The following is a 17,166-nucleotide window of genomic DNA, read 5'->3' as shown; positions in this document are numbered from 1 at the left end:
GAGTGAGTTCGTGAGCGAGTTCCTGAGTTCGTGAGCGAGTTCCTGAGTTCGTGAGCGAGTGAGTTCGTGAGCGAGTGAGTTCCTGAGTTCGTGAGCGAGTGAGTTCGTGAGCGAGTTGAGTTTCGAGTGAGCGAGTGAGTTCATGAGCGAGTGAGTTCATGAGCGAGTCCGTGAGCGAGTTCGTGAGCAAGTTCGTGAGTGAGTTCCTGAGTTTTCGTGAGCGAGTTCGTGAGCGAGTTTCGAGTTCGTGAGCGAGTTCCTGAGTTCGAGTTCGTGAGCGAGTGTGAGCGAGTTCGTGAGCGAGTTCGTGAGCGAGTTCGTGAGCGAGTTCGTGAGCGAGTTCGTGAGCGAGTTCGTGAGCGAGTTCGTGAGCGAGTTCGTGAGCGAGTTCGTGAGCGAGTTTCTGAGTTTGTGAGTTCATGAGCGATTTCTTGAGTGAGTTCGTGAGCGAGTGAGTTCGTGAGCGAGTTCACAAGTTTGTGAGTGAGCTTGTGAGCGAGTTCATGAGCGAGTCCGTGAGCGAGTCCGTGAGCGAGTGAGTTCGTGAGCGAGTTCATGAACGAGTGAGTTCGTGAGCGAGTGAGTCCGTGAGCGAGTTCACAAGTTTGTGAGTTTGTGAGCGAGTTCGCGAGAAGCTGCATTGATTTTGTTGTTTTGTTTTTTCTATGTTTATTTGAATTTGTGTAGCCTCCTGTCTGCTCTACTGTATCTGTCTTTTGATTCTGTAACATCTGTAACACCCTCAAAAACGAGATGGCGAAACATCTCAAGGGGCTTATCCTCCAAACAAATAAAATAAAAATAATTCCAAATTAACTTAAACAGGCTGGCCAGGTCTGCTCTAGTATGTGACCAGCTTTATCAAACTTTCTGAGTGAGAATTTATTAACTCTAACTATTAACTCTATTACCACACATTTTTACCTCAAAAATCACAACTCTCGATAAACCAAATAATTTTCTTGACACAGAACAACATGGAGACTAATCCTGTACCGAGCAGGTTGAGGACGAGCTGAGGGTTGGGGGCCAGGGGTTCCGGGTGGTTGTAGTTCTGGTATCTGCTGTGCTGGATCTGCCTCAGAGCCTCGAAGTTTCCCAGTAACACGTCACAAAGCCACTGGGCGTTCACACACGGGATCTTCCACTCTTTGGCTTTCTCGTACTTCAGCCCGCTCGGCCTGAAGGAGAAGAAGAGAAGAACAGAAAGAAGACGACAAAAAGATAAAATGTTAAATCAGACCTATTCTGCAAAATTGACTTTTCAGAGTTTCTAAACATGTTACTGTAGTTTCTTCTCATCTCACAGAACAAAAACCAACGTGATTCTGTCTTTCTCACTCACACGCACAGAGACAAAGACAGCAAGAGAAAAAAAAAAAAAAAAACAAGCCCGTGGAGCAGAGTGTCCACAAAGTGCGATCAGGCGCGGTCCGTTCACTTCTGCATGTGTTCTTACTCTTTACAGATGAGGACGGTGTTGCTGCGGCACAGATATCCAGTGTATCTCGCTCCCGCCAAATACGCCATCAGCTTCAGGTCGTCCCGATCCGAGTCCACGAAGCCCGTCACCGAGATGATCTGAGGAGGAGACGGTTAAGAACGGTAAATACAGAAAAACGTTATCATATCTAGAAGTAATCTGTGTGTCGTTCATTCATTCGTTTTTCAATGTAAAACTAAAGAAAGAAATAAAAGGAAAAAAAAAAAACTTTTCTTCATTATTTGTCTCCAAAACCAAAATGAAAAAAAAAAATAAAAAAAAACAGATAATGATTCATTTGTTTCAGTTTTCGATTTTGTGGTGTTGTTTTTTTAAAACGGATCAAGACCGTTTCCTGTTTACGTGACTTAAACTGTGATGCCGGATAAACCGGGTCCGGGTCCCGGTCTCGGGTCCCGGTCTCGGTCCCGGTCTCGGGTCCCGGTCTCCGGTCCCGGTCTCGGGTCCCGGTCTCGGGTCCCGGTCTCGGGTCCCGGTCCTGTCCCGGTCTGTTCCTCGTCTCAGTCTGGTTCTGAACATGTTTTAATCCTGGTCCCGTCCCAGTCCAGGTCTAGTCCCGATCCAGGTCAAGTCCAGGTCAGGTCCAGTCCAGGTCCAGTCCAGGTCCAGTCCAGGTCCAGTCCAGTCCGTTGTTCACTGTTGTTTTTTCGTTTTCTTATGTTCTTCATCTTCTCCAGTCCAGGTCCAGTCCCGATCCAGGTCCAGTCCCGATCCAGGTCCAACTCCAGTCCAGGTCCACTCCAGTCCAGGTCCACTCCAGTCCAGGTCCACTCCAGTCCAGGTCCACTCCAGTTCCAGTCCAGGTCCAGTCAAGTCTAGTCCAGGTCCACTCCAGTCCAGTCCGTTGTTCACTGTTGTTTTTTCGTTTTCTTATGTTCTTCGTCTTCTCCAGTCCAGTCCCGGTCCAGTCCCGGTCCAGTCCTGGTCCGGTTGGGTCCAGTCCGGTCCAGTTTGTTGTTCACTGTTTTTTTGGTTTTCTTAATTTGTTTTTATTTTGAAAAACGAACGAACAAACGACACACAGATTAGAAGTGAAAGTCCGGCATATATAGTCCGGCGAGTTCCGTACGTGCTGGGAGCAGGGTTTGGCTCCGGGCGGGAAGGCGAACGGCAGGTGCAGCGTGCGACTCGGAGGAACCATCTTCTTCTTCTTCAGAACCGTGTTGAGCCAGTGAGCCGTGACGCACCTCTTCCCCTCCCTCAGCGCCTGAAACGACACGCACAGGTGAGTTTTTAAGGCGCTGGTCTGTTTTACTCCGCCCGGTGTAGAGGAGCGTGCAGTTGTGCTCGGGTCTTACCTGCACATACATGTTACTGACTTGACTTTCGCAGAGTAAATGAGTGCAGCGACCGGTCAGGGTGTTATCGGCCACGCCCCCGCACGCCTGGATGACCTGAAGTACGACGAGAACACGCATTTAGAACTTTCAGAGACAGAGAGAGAGATGACCTGAAGCACGACGAGATCACGCATTTAGAACAGACAGAGAGATGACCTGAAGCACAACGAGAACACACATTTAGAACAGACAGAGAGAGATGACCTGAAGCACAATGAGAACACACATTTAGAACAGACAGTGAGAGAGAGAGATGACCTGAAGTACGACGAGAACACACATTTAGAACATTCAGAGACAGAGATGACCTGAAGCACGACGAGATCACGCATTTAGAACAGAGAGAGATGACCTGAAGCACAACGAGAACACACATTTAGAACAGACAGAGAGAGATGACCTGAAGCACGATAAGAACACACATTTAGGACAGCGAGAGAGAGAGATGACCTGAAGTACGACGAGAACAAACATTTAGAACTTTCAGCGACAGAGAGACATGACCTGAAGTACGACGAGAACACACATTTAGAACTTTCAGAGAGAGAGATGACCTGAAGCACGACGAGAACACACATTTAGAACAGACAGACAGAGAGAGAGAGATGACCTGAAGCACGACGAGAACACACATTTAGAACTTTCATAGAGAAAGACAAAGAGAAACAGAGAGATAGATCACCTAAAAGAGAGAGGAATAGAGACAGAGAGAGATAGAGAGAAAAAAAACAGAGAGAGACAGAGGGAGAGAGAAAAACAGAGACAGACAGAGAGAGAGAGAGAAAACCAAAGATAGAGACAGAGAGGAGAGAGAGAGAGAAAACCAGACAGAGGGAGAGAGAGAGAGAAAGAGAGAAAAACAAAACAGAGAGAAAACAACAGAGAGACAGAGGGAGATAGACAGAAAAAACAGAGAGAGAGAGAGACAGACGGAGAGAGAGAGAGAGAGAGAAAAAGAGAGACAGACAGAGACAGACAGAGATTGAGCCAGACAGAGAGAGAGAGAGAGAAAGAGAGAGAGAGACAGAACAAGCCAGATAAAGAGAGAGACAGAGAGAGAGATAGACAGAGACAGAGAGAGAGATAGACAGAGACAGAGAGAGAGATAGACAGAGACAGAGAGAGAGATAGACAGAGACAGAGAGAGAGATAGACAGAGACAGAGAGAGAGAGAGAGGCAGAAACAAAGAGAACGGAGAGAGCGAGACATAGACAAAGACAAAGAGACAGACAGACAGAGAGACTGTGATGGATAGAGACAGAGAGAGATAGAGAGAGAGAGAGTTGGAGAGATCACCTAAAGCGGGACAAGACCACACACATTTATCATTTTAAACACAGGGGAAAGTAAACATCACATTTAAAACAGAGGGATCGTGTCTGACCCGTTTCCATGTGGCCAGGAGCTGCTTGTCGGCCATTTGTTCTGGATAATCTGCGATGGCGAAAACACAGCCCACCAGGAACCCGTCCGAAGGAACTAAAGAAGAGAGAGATAGGGAACAGAAACTTGAAATATGAGCACACACACACACAAAAAATCAGCACAAAACTGTATTAAAATCACTACATTTGAAGCCATTATACCTCAAAATATGCTATAATACTACTTTTTACTCTAAGTACATTTTTAAACTGTTACTTTAATACCTTTACCTAAGTAAATGTGTTCACATGATACTTTTATGTGTAGGTGTGCATGGAGAAAAATCCCGCACACCGTCTTACTTAATAGTGAAATTTATTCGGACAAACCGTGCAACGTTTCGGCACTAGGCCTTCGTCAGGCTGTTGCTGTTTGCCTGTTTGACGAAGGCCTAGTGCCGAAACGTTGCACGGTATGTCCGAATAAATTTCACTATTAAGTAAGACGGTGTGTGGGATTTTTCTCCATGTTCTTGGGCTGCTCCCTCTCCTCCAACGCACCCATCTCTAGTAATTGATGTGCGAGGCTCTCATTCTTTCATCACGTGTAGGTCTGCAAAAATATTGAAACGTGATGATACAGTATTGATACCGCGGGCTGATGTATCGATATATCTTCAAGAGTATTTTTTTGGTCTATTTTACCAAATTATTTAGTTCCAGCTAGAGTTGTGTTGTTTGTTCAGAGGAAGGAAACTCGTTTATGTGACACATTTAACATTTTCACTGTTTTGATGACTAAAATGTTTGTGTTTCATATGAACTTTTACAAAAAGTGGTTTAACAAAGACTTTTACTATCACAGACATGATTTAGACTTTATTTTTTATTGAACCGTTTCAAAATCGATTTGACATTTATGGTACTGAATTGAAAGTGCACTGTATCGAGATATGTAGGCCACGGTACGATACATATATCGAGGTACGCATCGTATCATGGCCTATGTATCACGGTATGTATCGCGGTATGTATCGTACCATGGTCTATGCATCTAGCGATCTATCGTATCGTGGCCTATGTATCGTATCATGGATTATGTATCTAGATATGTATCATATTGCACCTATGTATTGAGGTATGTATCGTAGCCTATGTATCGAGATATGTATCATACCGTGGCCTATGCATCTAGAGATCCATCATATCGTGGCCTATGTACTGTGGTATGTATCATACCTTGCCCTATGTATCGAGGTATGTATCGTAATGCGGCCTGTTTCGAAGTATGCATCGTATCGTGGCCTATGTATCAAGGTATGTATCATACTATGGCCTATGTATCCAGAGATCCATCATATCGTGACCTATGTGCTGAGGTATGTATCATATCATGGCCTTTGCATCGAGATATGTACCGTACCGTGGCCTATGTATCTAGAGATCTATCATATTGTGACCTATGTATCTAGATATGTATCGTATCGCACCTATTGTATCGTGGCCTATGTATCAAGATATCTACCCTATCAGGACCTATGTATCCAGCAATCTATCGTACCGTGGCCTATGTATCTAGAGAGCCATCATATCGTGACCTATGTACTGAGGTATGTATCGTATTGTGGCCTATGTATCTAGATATGTATTATACCATGGCCTATGCATCTAGAGATCTATTGTATCGTGGCCTATAAATCGAGGTATGTATCGTATCATGGCCTATGTATCTAGATATGTTTCGTATCATGGCCTATGTATCTAGATATGTTTCGTATCGTGGCCTATGTATCTAGATATGTTTCGTATCGTGGCCTATGTATCTAGATATGTTTCGTATCGTGGCCTATGTATCGGCATCTACTTAATGACACCCCGCCGTATTTACGTGACTATTTTTTGCTCCGGTCTGTGTACTTTTACTTAAGTAACAGAGCAGAGTAATTCCAGCGTCGGCGTGTGTGACTGACCGTCCTGGCCCGGCTCGTGCCCGTACAGCTGCGTGCTCAGCGGCGCCCCCTGTGGCTGCTGCTGCTGGAGCACCTGCAGACCCTGGTGCTGGTTGTGCAGGTGCTGCGTTTGGTGGAGGAAGTGGCTCTGCTGGAGGTGGTGCGGGTGGAGGTGGGTCTGGCCGGGCGTCTGCGTCTGTGGGTGGGGTTGCGGGTGCGGCTGCGGGTGGGTCTGCGGGTGGTGCGTCTGGGTCTGCGCTTGGTTCTGTTGCTGGTTCTGTAGGTGCGTCTGTTGGTTCTGTAGGTGCTGTTGTTGTAGCAGGTGCATCCTCTGCTGCTGGAGCTGGTGGAGCGGGTGCTGAGGGCGGAGCTGAGGGTGCTGCTGCAGGAACCTCTGCTGCTGCGCCTGGAGAGAGAGAAAGAGAAAGACAAAAAGAAAGATGTTATGGTCATCATTTTGGAGTTGTTCTACAAGTAACAGGGTTCAAACACTTTTCCACTGACAAAATTTAAAAACTTTTCCATTAATTTTTCATGAGCTAAAGTGAATTTTTATGTTAATCTTTACAGCACCTACATGTGTCTGGTCAAGCAGTAACGGAGGGAAACAGGAGCAGATTTTTGACATTCAAATGTCTCTTATTCAGAAACTAGAGGGACTATTGAAATAAGTAAAAGTATCAGAATGTAGGAAAGAGTTACACTCCAACAGGGTCAAGTTAAACCTGTGATATTCTTTCAAGTTGTTGACAAAAAATTTAAAAACTCATGTCGGATAACGGAGGGAATGAAATATGCAGCACTTTTTGGGCAATAAATCCAAACAGTGATAACTCTTGGTTCTCACTTACATATCCTTAACAAACTGGTTTGAATATTTGCTTCATATAGTTTTCTACCATATGGTACAAGATTAGGTTGAAAACCTCTTACTTTTTGACTCATGAGATTTTTTATTAAGAAAGGTCATGGTAACGGAGGGAAAAGTAACGGAGGGAAAATTGTGCAAACAAGTAGAAGGTGCAGGATTTTACATCATTTGTCACTTTTTTCTTCCGAATATTTTAATATTACTTCAAAATGAAAGGAAATTATTTCTATAAAATATGTCAGTCCTTCCAAGCAAATTTTTATCATTTTAAATCCTTTTTTTTTTTAAAAATCATGTGCCTTCATCAACAGTTCAAAGATGGAATAACACAAGATATGATGAAATACATCCATTTATTTACATGATTTGCAGGTCTTTGAAATTTGGGTAAATAATTTTTGTTCCATGTTTCATACATGGTCTGTTTAAAACATATGGAACTTTAGAACCAAAAATGGTCCAGAAAAAAGGTCAACAGTTTCATAAACTAGAGTACATATGTATCTGTTCAATACATTTTTATATCAGATGCATTAACTTGAATTTTTGGTCTTGTTGTTTACTTCTACTTGACCGGGCCCATGTGTTGACAGTACAGTTGATCAGACTTTTAGGGATAAATATGAAATGCTAAATGGTTTGGGATTATAGTTGTTGATAGTGACGGGCAAATGAGACGGAGCTCCGGAGCACGTCTCGTTCTTTCTGAAACAAATCGCTCTGAAGCACTGCCTCGGAGCTCGTCTCGCAGCAGCCGCTCACGTGACCGAAGTGTGGAAGTGTCGGTCCCTCCCCCGACTGCTTCGCTCTGCGTGTCGATCGCTTCAGTGTATCGAAGCGTTTCATTGGCTCGACGAATGTTCCGCTCTGTGATTGGTTCAGAGTGCTTCAGAGTGTTCGGCGCATTTCTGTGGTTTGACGAGCGATGAACTGCTACAGTATAAAAGATGCACCAATATTTCTTAAAAATGTTGGGCAGTGAGGAGTATTGTGTGACGTTAGTGGTGATTTTGGCGACTTTTGGCATTTGTTTCATTTTCGATGGCGTCTACAAGTGGAAAAAAAGCGATCCATGGTTTGGGATCACTATTTTCTTATTTACAGCATGTTATTATGTTGCTCTTTACATATTATTTAAAATCATCATTATTATTGTGTTATTATTGTTTTGTGGGTTGTGTTCTGGTTTGCAATGGTTAAATTTGTCCACTAGAGGTCAGTGTTTCTCCAAGGCTGTTTGAGTGTTTGAGACAATATTGCGACTGAGGTGTCAACGCTTTACGAAGTTCCATTCGCCCATCACTAGTAAAAAAGGAAGCTGCTATCTTGAAAACTACCACTTCATGACATCACAAGGTGGAACAGAGCAAATTAAGCTTTAGAGATGTAGGCAGATTAATAAAAAAGTTACTCAAACGTGTGTGAAAGAAACAAATCACAACTCCAGGTCTGTTTTTGAGGAGGTAACAACATTCTAAGACCTCATAAGAGTTATTTTTGCATAATACAGGACCTTTAACGGTGAAATTCCCTTTAAATCTGTGATATTTAAAGCCATACTGTGCAACATTCCAAAGCAATAACATCTCCATGGAGACAGAATCCACCTTTAACACCCCCGTACCTGAGCCATCGGATGCGGGTGCTGCTGAGACATTGGGTGCTGCGTTTGGGACATGGGGTGAGGGAAGCCCTGCCCCCCCTGGACCTGGACCTGGACCGGACCCGGGACCTGGACCGGCACCTGGACCTGGACCTGGACCTGACCCGGGACCTGCTGCTGCTGCTGTTGTTGTTGTTGCTGTTGCTGGAGCTGCTGCTGCTGCTGCTGGAGCTGCTGCTGTTGGTGGTGGTGGAGCTGCATCATGTGGTGCTGGTTCTGGAGGTGGAGCGGCAGGTGCGGCGGGGTGCGCGCCCTGCGGGGTGAACTGCTGCTGGGGCACGGGCGGGTGAGGCTGGGGGTGGTCCCCGAGGAGCGGCTGACCTGACAGTTTGGGCTGAAGGGAAAAACAAGAGAACAAGTTTAAAAAGCTGCACTGTGTAACTTTTCGGTTGGGGGGGTTCCATCACTTGCTTGTTTCTATGGATACGTCATCGCTCTGTCTGGAATGTTCCACAGTGTGACTTTTAAACAGCTCTACTTTACAGTTATTCAATTACAAGTGGATTTAAAGCTCAAAAATACTGAGAAAAACAGACATTCTGACTGTAAGCGGGGTCGCCTCTCCACAGATCTGACCTGTAACTTGGTCCGGTTTGGTCTCCGTGATGATAGAAATGTTTAATGCCGTACTGTGAAACATTCCAGACAAAGCAATAACATCTCCACGGAGAAAAGCAGGTGTTTTGATTAAATTTATTGTGTTGAAAATATAAAAATCCACCACACACACTACAGGATTTTTCGGTCGGTCTTGAATGATTCTTAAACGTGCGACAAAAACGTCAACGTACACGAGGAGAATCTGATGAGATTTTAAGGCAACGTTTATACGGTGACGGTCTGAACAGAAGATGCAAAAGTGGCGTCGCGTCTTCACTTTTTATTCCGCGTTTAATCGAGCGTTTTCGGGAGTAAATCTGCTGCACACGGTGACGCAAAAGTGTGTGGAATTGGATTGTGTGTGTTTGTACTTAAAGCAACAAGAGCGTCTTTGGACATACGGAAGTTTTCACGACACGCATTTTCATCAGCTCCTCCTTCCACAAAGTCGTCCCACCATCGACTGGTGAATCCGTGTATCATTCGTTCATTCGTTTTTCAATATAAAACCAAAAAAAATTAAAATGAAAGAAACAACAGTTTTCTTCATTATTTGTCTCCAAAACCAAAATGAAAAAACAGATAACGATTAATTTTTTCAGTTTTCAATTTTGTGTTTAAATGAAGAATGGAAAAAACAAATAACTGCCGTTTCCCGTTTCCGTGACTTCCGTGACTGCGATGCTGAACTTTGGCATACGGACTGAACCAAGAGCGGGACCAGAGCCTCCGCGGGGTCCGAGCCTAAGCTTCGAGCGGCCGGTAACTCAGTCCCACGAACCTGGATCAGTCCGTATGCGGTGCAGAAGTCCGACATCGCAGTCATGGCAGTCACGTAAACGGTTTATCCGTTTTTTCCATTCTTCATTTAAACACAAAATCGAAAACTGAAAAAACACGAATCATCACCTGTTTTTTCATTTTGGTTTTGGAGACAAATAATGAAGAAAACTGTTGTTTTTTCGTTTTCTTATTTCTGGTTTTATATTGAAAAACGAATCAACGAACGACACACGGATTATTCACCAACCCTGTATTTGAGTATTAAATGAAACGATACTAATTATGATTTAAAGTCCGTTTCTGTTACTCTCACCTTTTTACTTTTAAAGAATACTTCAAACTGGATTCCTGGCACAGTTTTGTAAAGCACAATTTCTATAGATAATGTGGATGAGATGCTGCAGTTTAAATTTACCACTTTAGAGGTGACTTAGTTATTTTCGTCACACTGACTTTGTATCTTGCGTCTCTGTGTCCATCACTCCTCTGCCCCTGACGCTCTGTTTTATTGGCCGTTATCGTAGAGTCGCTGATGTTTGGTGGTTACGATCCGACAGAGCCGCTCAGATTCTCACACACACGAGAAGTGCAGCGGCTTCAAAATCGCATACAAAGACGCAAAGTCGGGTCACACCTCCCTGAACTCCTCTAACGAGAAGCAAATCGCAGCCAAAATCGGGCAAATTCTCCTGTAGTGTGTGTGGCGGCCTTAAATCACACTATTTGACATTTGCTGTGATTGTGAATATGATTATGGTTGTGATTACGTTTCTCACATGAACCATGGGCCCGGGTTTGTCTGAGCTGTTGGTGATGTTCCTCAGAGTCCGAGCAGCCGGACTCCAGCCGGGCATCGCCTCCGGACCTCCGGGGATCGCTCCTGAACAGAGAAAAGAGTTCAACATGAGTTCAGTTTCGTTCAGGATTCATAGAACTGTTTTTACATTTGAAAATTTTGCTTTCAGAGAGAAAACTCAAGCCTCCAGCCTGACCAAAATATCCGAGATCTCCCTCCATGAATTTCTTGCCATTTATAGTAATTGAGCATCATGTCCTACAGATGTTTGTATTTTCTCATCATTCCAACCAGCTATAACTCAAAACCATCTTTTTTTTTCTTGCTCCTAGGGATGGGCATGATTAGTCGATTAATCGAAAATTGATCATAAAGAATTTCATCGATTACATTCATTTTAATCGACAAACCGAATGCAGGTCGCTGTGCGTAGTGTAGTGTGACCAAACGGGGGTCTGTACATGTAGCTCTGTGACTCAGAAGGACTCGCGCGAGACACAGACAGTCCGTCAGTCTGCTACGCACTGAAGCGCAAATGTGTATTTAACAATGACTTGTACAAGAAATTCCACGTTTTCCGTTGCGGTCGGGACAGACACATATGTTTCAGTGTCCAGTTGGAAAAAGTTCACCAGGACACAGAAAACATGAAAAAGTTTTGCCAGGTGAGAGTCGCTCAATGTTGATGACGAGTCCCCACCTCCCTCCCCCCGTACAGTGTCCTGGATTTGACAAATGCAAATATGGTCACACTAACCTGTATTCCTGAGTCGTGCCGCATCAGCGCACAAGAGCTGTTTTTTTTCCCTTCACTTAGTTTATGCAAATTAGCCATGTGGTTTTAAGTTTTGTTTCAGTGAGACTTGCGCAAAACTGCATTAAACACATCAAACGGGCTGATGTGGCTCTAGAGTGGTTACAGTTTATATGTCGTAAAGTTGAATTTATTTATGGGCCCGGTCAAGCAGAAGTAAAAAACAAGGCCAAAAATTCAAGTTAATGCATCTGATATAAAAATGTATTGAACAGATACATATGTGCTCTAGTTTATGAAACTGTTGACCTTTTTTCTGTACCATTTTTGGTTCTAAAGTTTCATACGTTTTAAACAGACCATGTATGAAACATGGAACAAAAATTATTTCCCAAATTTCAAAGACCTGCAAATCATGTAAATAAATGGATGTATTTCATCATATCTTGTGTTATTCCATCTTTGAACTGTTGATGAAGGTTCATGATTTAAAAAAAAAATAAAAAAATTATTTAAAATGATAAAAATTTGCTTGGAAGGACTGACATATTTTATAGAAATAGTTTCCTTTCATTTTGAAGTAATATTAAAGTATTCAGAAGAAAAAAGTGACAAATGATGTAAAATCCTGCACCTTCTACTTGTTTGTACAATTTTCCCTCCGTTACTTTTTCCCTCCGTTACCATGACCTTTCTTAATAAAAAATCTCATGAGTCAAAAAGTAAGAGGTTTTTCAACCTAATCTTGTACCATATGGTAGAAAACTATATGAAGCAAATATTCAAACCAGTTTGTTAAGGATATGTAAGTGAGAACCAAGAGTTATCACTGTTTGGATTTATTGCCCAAAAAGTGCTGCATATTTCATTCCCTCCGTTACTGACATGAGTTTTTAAATTTTTTTGTCAACAACTTGAAAGAATATCACAGGTTTAACTTGACCCTGTTGGAGTGTAACTCTTTCCTACATTCTGATACTTTACTTATTTCAATAGTCCCTCTAGTTTCTGAATAAGAGACATTTGAATGTCAAAAATCTGCCCGTTTCCCTCCGTTAACCACTTGACCAGAGCCTTATGCAGAGTAATAGTGCAGATAATAATAATAATGATGATTATTTTAATATAAAAACTTTAATGATTAATCGATAATCGATCGTTAATTCTCCCGACGACTGATTAAGAAAATTTAACCGAATGCCCATCCCTACTTGCTCCACACCGAAAAGGAGGCAGATAAACCACGGCCACATAAATAACCAATCAGAGCGAAGATGTGGGACAGCGCTGTCGAACAAAGTCCTGCTCAGCTGAGGTGTCGAAAACCAGCCGCAAGAACAGCTGAAGGATGCAAGGACAAAGTTTTCATGTTCTTGTGTTCTTAAGTATGAACAGGTCTTTATGCACAGCGCCCTCCTCTGGCACTAAAGGCAGCTGCACACAGACTCACTCTTCTGAACAAGCAGCCGACCCACCAGCCTCAGCCCAGAACCTGCCCTCTGACCCACGTCTCACCTGGAGGTGGAGCCTGGTTCATGGGCGTAGCAGCAGGACGTCCCTCGGGCACTGCCCCAGCTCCAGGAGCATGGACCGGCACAGAGGCACAGAGGTTTATCATCCCACTGGCCCCTCCTCCTCCTCCTCCTCCTCCTCCCGCTGCCGCCGCCGCTGTGGACGCCGGCTCTCTGGTGCCCGGGGGCCCCGCTCTCCTGCGCGCTGTACCCAGGCCGGGAGTCACCTCGGCCGGGGTCCAGTTCAGGTTCGGTCCCTCCTTATCGTTGGAGGAGTCGTCATCGGAGTCGTCAAACATGCGCTAAACGGACAAAAACAAAAGTGGATTTAAATGAAGAGAAGCAGGAGCAGAAGACGCAGAATTTTATATCAGAATTTACTATTTTAAATGCAGATGCTTTTATCAGTTTTTTCTAAGATTTGTCTTTTTAGAGCTTTAAATCATGTTACATTATTGTCCGTTCAAAAAACACACGAGTTGTATTTTTGTTTCATTGATTAAAGTCATTTTCTCTGAGCTTCTTAATTAGTCGGTTCACATTTTACCAGCTTAGTCCACTAACTCCAAACTCCAAACAAAACTAGTCTACAGTCACATTGTGCTGACGGAGAATAGGGACATTTGTTTAAGTTAGAAAATGTGAAATAATGTGTCCTAAGGCATGTTTAAAGTGGGAATTAAAGCTACAAAAATACATAGTATGTGTTTTTTACCCACAGAGTAATGTTAGTCCCTCCATCTGAAATTAAAACAACACAGCAACATCATAAACTGAACTTGTGTCTGACCTCTTGGCGGCGCTCTGGCTTGCGGGGTGGCGGGGACACAGAGTTGAACTTCTTGGGGCCCGGGCGTCTGCGTGGGCTGGAGTCGGAGGAGCTGGAGCCCGGGGACCTCCTGGAGCTCAGGTCTGACTCGTCGTCGCTCTGCTCCTCTGGCTCGATGTAGGTGAGGCGGGGGTGGTACAGAGACTCCTCCTTACGATTCTTATCTGAGAAAACAGGAGAAAAGGTGTGAACAAAAACATTAAATATCGATTGTTCTGGCTCTCAGGCGTTATCTAGTTCATTTATAAACAGTGCATCCGGGAAGTATTCACAGTGCTTATTTTTTCCCACATTTTGTCATGTTACAGCCTCATTCCAAATTGTATTAAATTCATCTCTTACCTCAAAATTCTACACATAATCCCCCACTATGACAATGTGAAAAAAGTTTTTTTTTGACATTTTTTGAATTTATTAAAAATAGAAAACCAATACATCACATTTACATAAGTGTTCACAGCCTTTGCTTAATACTTTGTTGATCCACCTTTGGCAGCAATTACAGCCTCAAGTCTTTTTGAATATGATGCCACAAGCTTAGCACAACTATCTTTAGGCAGTTTTGCCCATTCTTCTTTGCAGTAATTCTCAAGCTCCATCAGGTTGGATGGGAGACGTCTGTGCACAGCCCCTTTCAGGTCTCTCCAGAGATGTTCAATCGGATCCAAGTCTGGACTCCGGCTGGGCCAATGCAGGACATTCACAGAGTGATTCTGAAGCCAATCCTCTGAGATCTTAGCCGTGTGCTTCGGGTCGTTGTCCTGCTGAAAAATGAACTTTCGCTCCAGTCTGAGGTCAAGAGCGCTCTGGAGCAGGTTTTCATCCAGGATATCTCTATTATATATTGCTGCTTTCATTTTTCCTTCTATCCTGACTAGTCTGCCAGTTCCTGCTGCTGAAAAACATGCCCATAGCACGATGCTGCCACCCCCATGCTTCACTGTAGGGACGGTATTGGCCTGGTGATGAGCGGTGCCTGGTTTCCTCCAAACATAACGCCTGGCATTCACACAAAAGAGTTCAATCTTTGTCTCATCAGACCAGAGAAATTTGTTCTCATGGTCTGAGAGTCATTCAGGAGACTTTTGGCAAATTCCAGGCAGGCTGCCATGCTCCTTTTACTAAAGAGTGGCTTTCGTCTGGCCGCTCTACCTCACAGGCCTGATTGGTGGACTGCTGCACAGATGGTTGTCCTTCTGGAAGGCTCTCCTCTCTCCACAGAGGAACGCTGGAGCTCTGACAGTGACCATCAGGTTCTTGATCACCTCCCTGACTAAGGCCCTTCTCCCCCGATCGCTCAGTTTAGACGGTCGCTCAGCTCAAGAAGAGTCCTGGTGGTTCCAAACATCTTCCATTCACGGATACTGGAGGCCACTCTGCTCACTGGGACCTTCAAAGCAGCAGAAATTTTTCTACATCCTTCCCCAGATTTGTGCCTCAAGACAATCCTGTCTCGCAATTCCTTTGACTTCATGCTTGGTGTTTGTGCTCTGACATGCACGGTCAACTGTGAGGCCTTATATAGACAGGTGTGTGCCTTTCCAAATCATGTCCAATCAACTGAATTTACCGCAGGTCGACTCCAATTAAGCTGTAGAAACATCTCAAGGATGATCAGTGGAAAAAGGACGCACCTGAGCTCAATTTTGAGCTTCATGGCAAAGGCTGTGAATATTTATGTATTTTTTAGTTTTCTATTTTTAATAAATTCAAAAAATGTTTCACATTGTCATAATGGGGTATTGTGTGTAGAATTTTGAAGTAAGAGATGAATTTAATAAAATTTGGAATGAGGCTGTAAAATAACAAAATGTGGGGAAAAAATGAAGCGCTGTGAATACTTTCAGGATGCTCTCTATGCTCTTATTTTGAAATATGTGCTTTTATTTTGGTACTTCACACCAGTCCATGGAACTGGAAGTGTAAAAAAGAGGAGTAAAGAGATGATAAAGTTTTTTTTTTTTGTTTTTTTTTACATTATTCTATTTAGGTGCAGGTTTTGTACCCTATTTCCTCTCCTGTTTCTGTCATGTACCTTTGACCGAGTCTGTGATCCAGTCTGGAGTCACAATCTTGATGCTGGGGTGTTTCAGAGCGCATTCATACTTCACCTGAAAATAAAAACACACAAAAATGCTCGAGTGAATAATCAATAGTCAATCAATAGTTTTCATTTGGTCCTAAAACATGCCAACCTGTTCAGACTAAAACACAAATGTAAAATGACTCCTTACCCCTTTGGGCTCTTTCACCACCAAATGTGTGACTTTTCTGTTGAGGTTGAGTTGACAGCTGCCTCCATAGAACGTGACGTAGGCCCAAAGACTGTTCAGGTCCTCTGGGATCTGCTCACAAAACCACACAGACACAGTTTAAAAAGGAGCGTAGAATCCGTGTATCATTCGTTCATTCGTTTTTCAATATAAAACCAAAAATAAGAAAACGAAAAAGCAACTGTTTTCTTCATTATTTGTCTCCAAAACCAAAATGAAAAAACGGATAACGATTAGTTTTTTCAGTTTTAGATTTTGTGTTTAAATGAAAAATGGAAAAAACGGATAACGACGTGACTGCGAAGCCGGACTTTTGCGCTATATACAGACTGAACCAGGACTGATCCAGGTCCGAGACCAGACCGGGACCAGAGCGGGACTGAGATCAGAACTGAGACCGAGACCAGGCCGGGACCAAACTGGACTCACGCTTCTGTCCGGATGCTGCTCCACCCCGGAACCAGCCGCGGTTCTTGAGCGTGGAGGACCGGAGCAGCCCGTCCGGACCTGTAGTCCACAGCGCATTCTCGCTTTCCCCGCACAGAACCAGCGCGCAGACCATTACACATAACCGCTCGGACCGCTGGTGTCGGTCTCAGTCCCGGTCTGGTCCCGGTCTGGTCCCGGACCTGGATTAGTCCTGGTTCAGTCCGTATGCAGCGCAAAAGTCCAGCTTCGCAGTCACGGAAGTCACGTAAACAGGAAACTGCGTCTAGGTCCGGGACCACACCGGGAACAGACCGGTGACAGATCAGACCGAGACCAGACTGGGACCAGACCAAGATCAGACCGAGGGCTCAGAGCCCATGGCAGGGCCGGAGCTCGAAGCTGAGGCTCGGAGTTAAAGCTCGGAGTCCGCTCTGGCCCCGCTCTGGCCCCGCTCTGGCCCCGCTCTGGCCCCGCTCTGGCCCCGCTCTGGCCCCGCTCT

The 17,166-nt window shown here is 44.2% G+C and overlaps 1 protein-coding gene across 2 annotated transcripts in view; it reads right to left on the bottom strand.

Annotated features, from left to right (window-relative positions):
- Nucleotides 1-17,166, bottom strand: part of paxip1 (PAX interacting (with transcription-activation domain) protein 1) — a 65,691-nt gene that overhangs the window by 15,043 nt on the left and 33,482 nt on the right. The window lies entirely within an intron of this gene.

This window comes from Boleophthalmus pectinirostris, unplaced genomic scaffold (assembly GCF_026225935.1).
Source record: "Boleophthalmus pectinirostris isolate CB_2022bp ecotype Guang Dong unplaced genomic scaffold, ASM2622593v1 HiC_scaffold_16, whole genome shotgun sequence".
Classification (NCBI taxonomy): Eukaryota; Metazoa; Chordata; class Actinopteri; order Gobiiformes; family Gobiidae; genus Boleophthalmus; species Boleophthalmus pectinirostris.
This window is presented reverse-complemented; position numbering and strand designations above follow the sequence as displayed.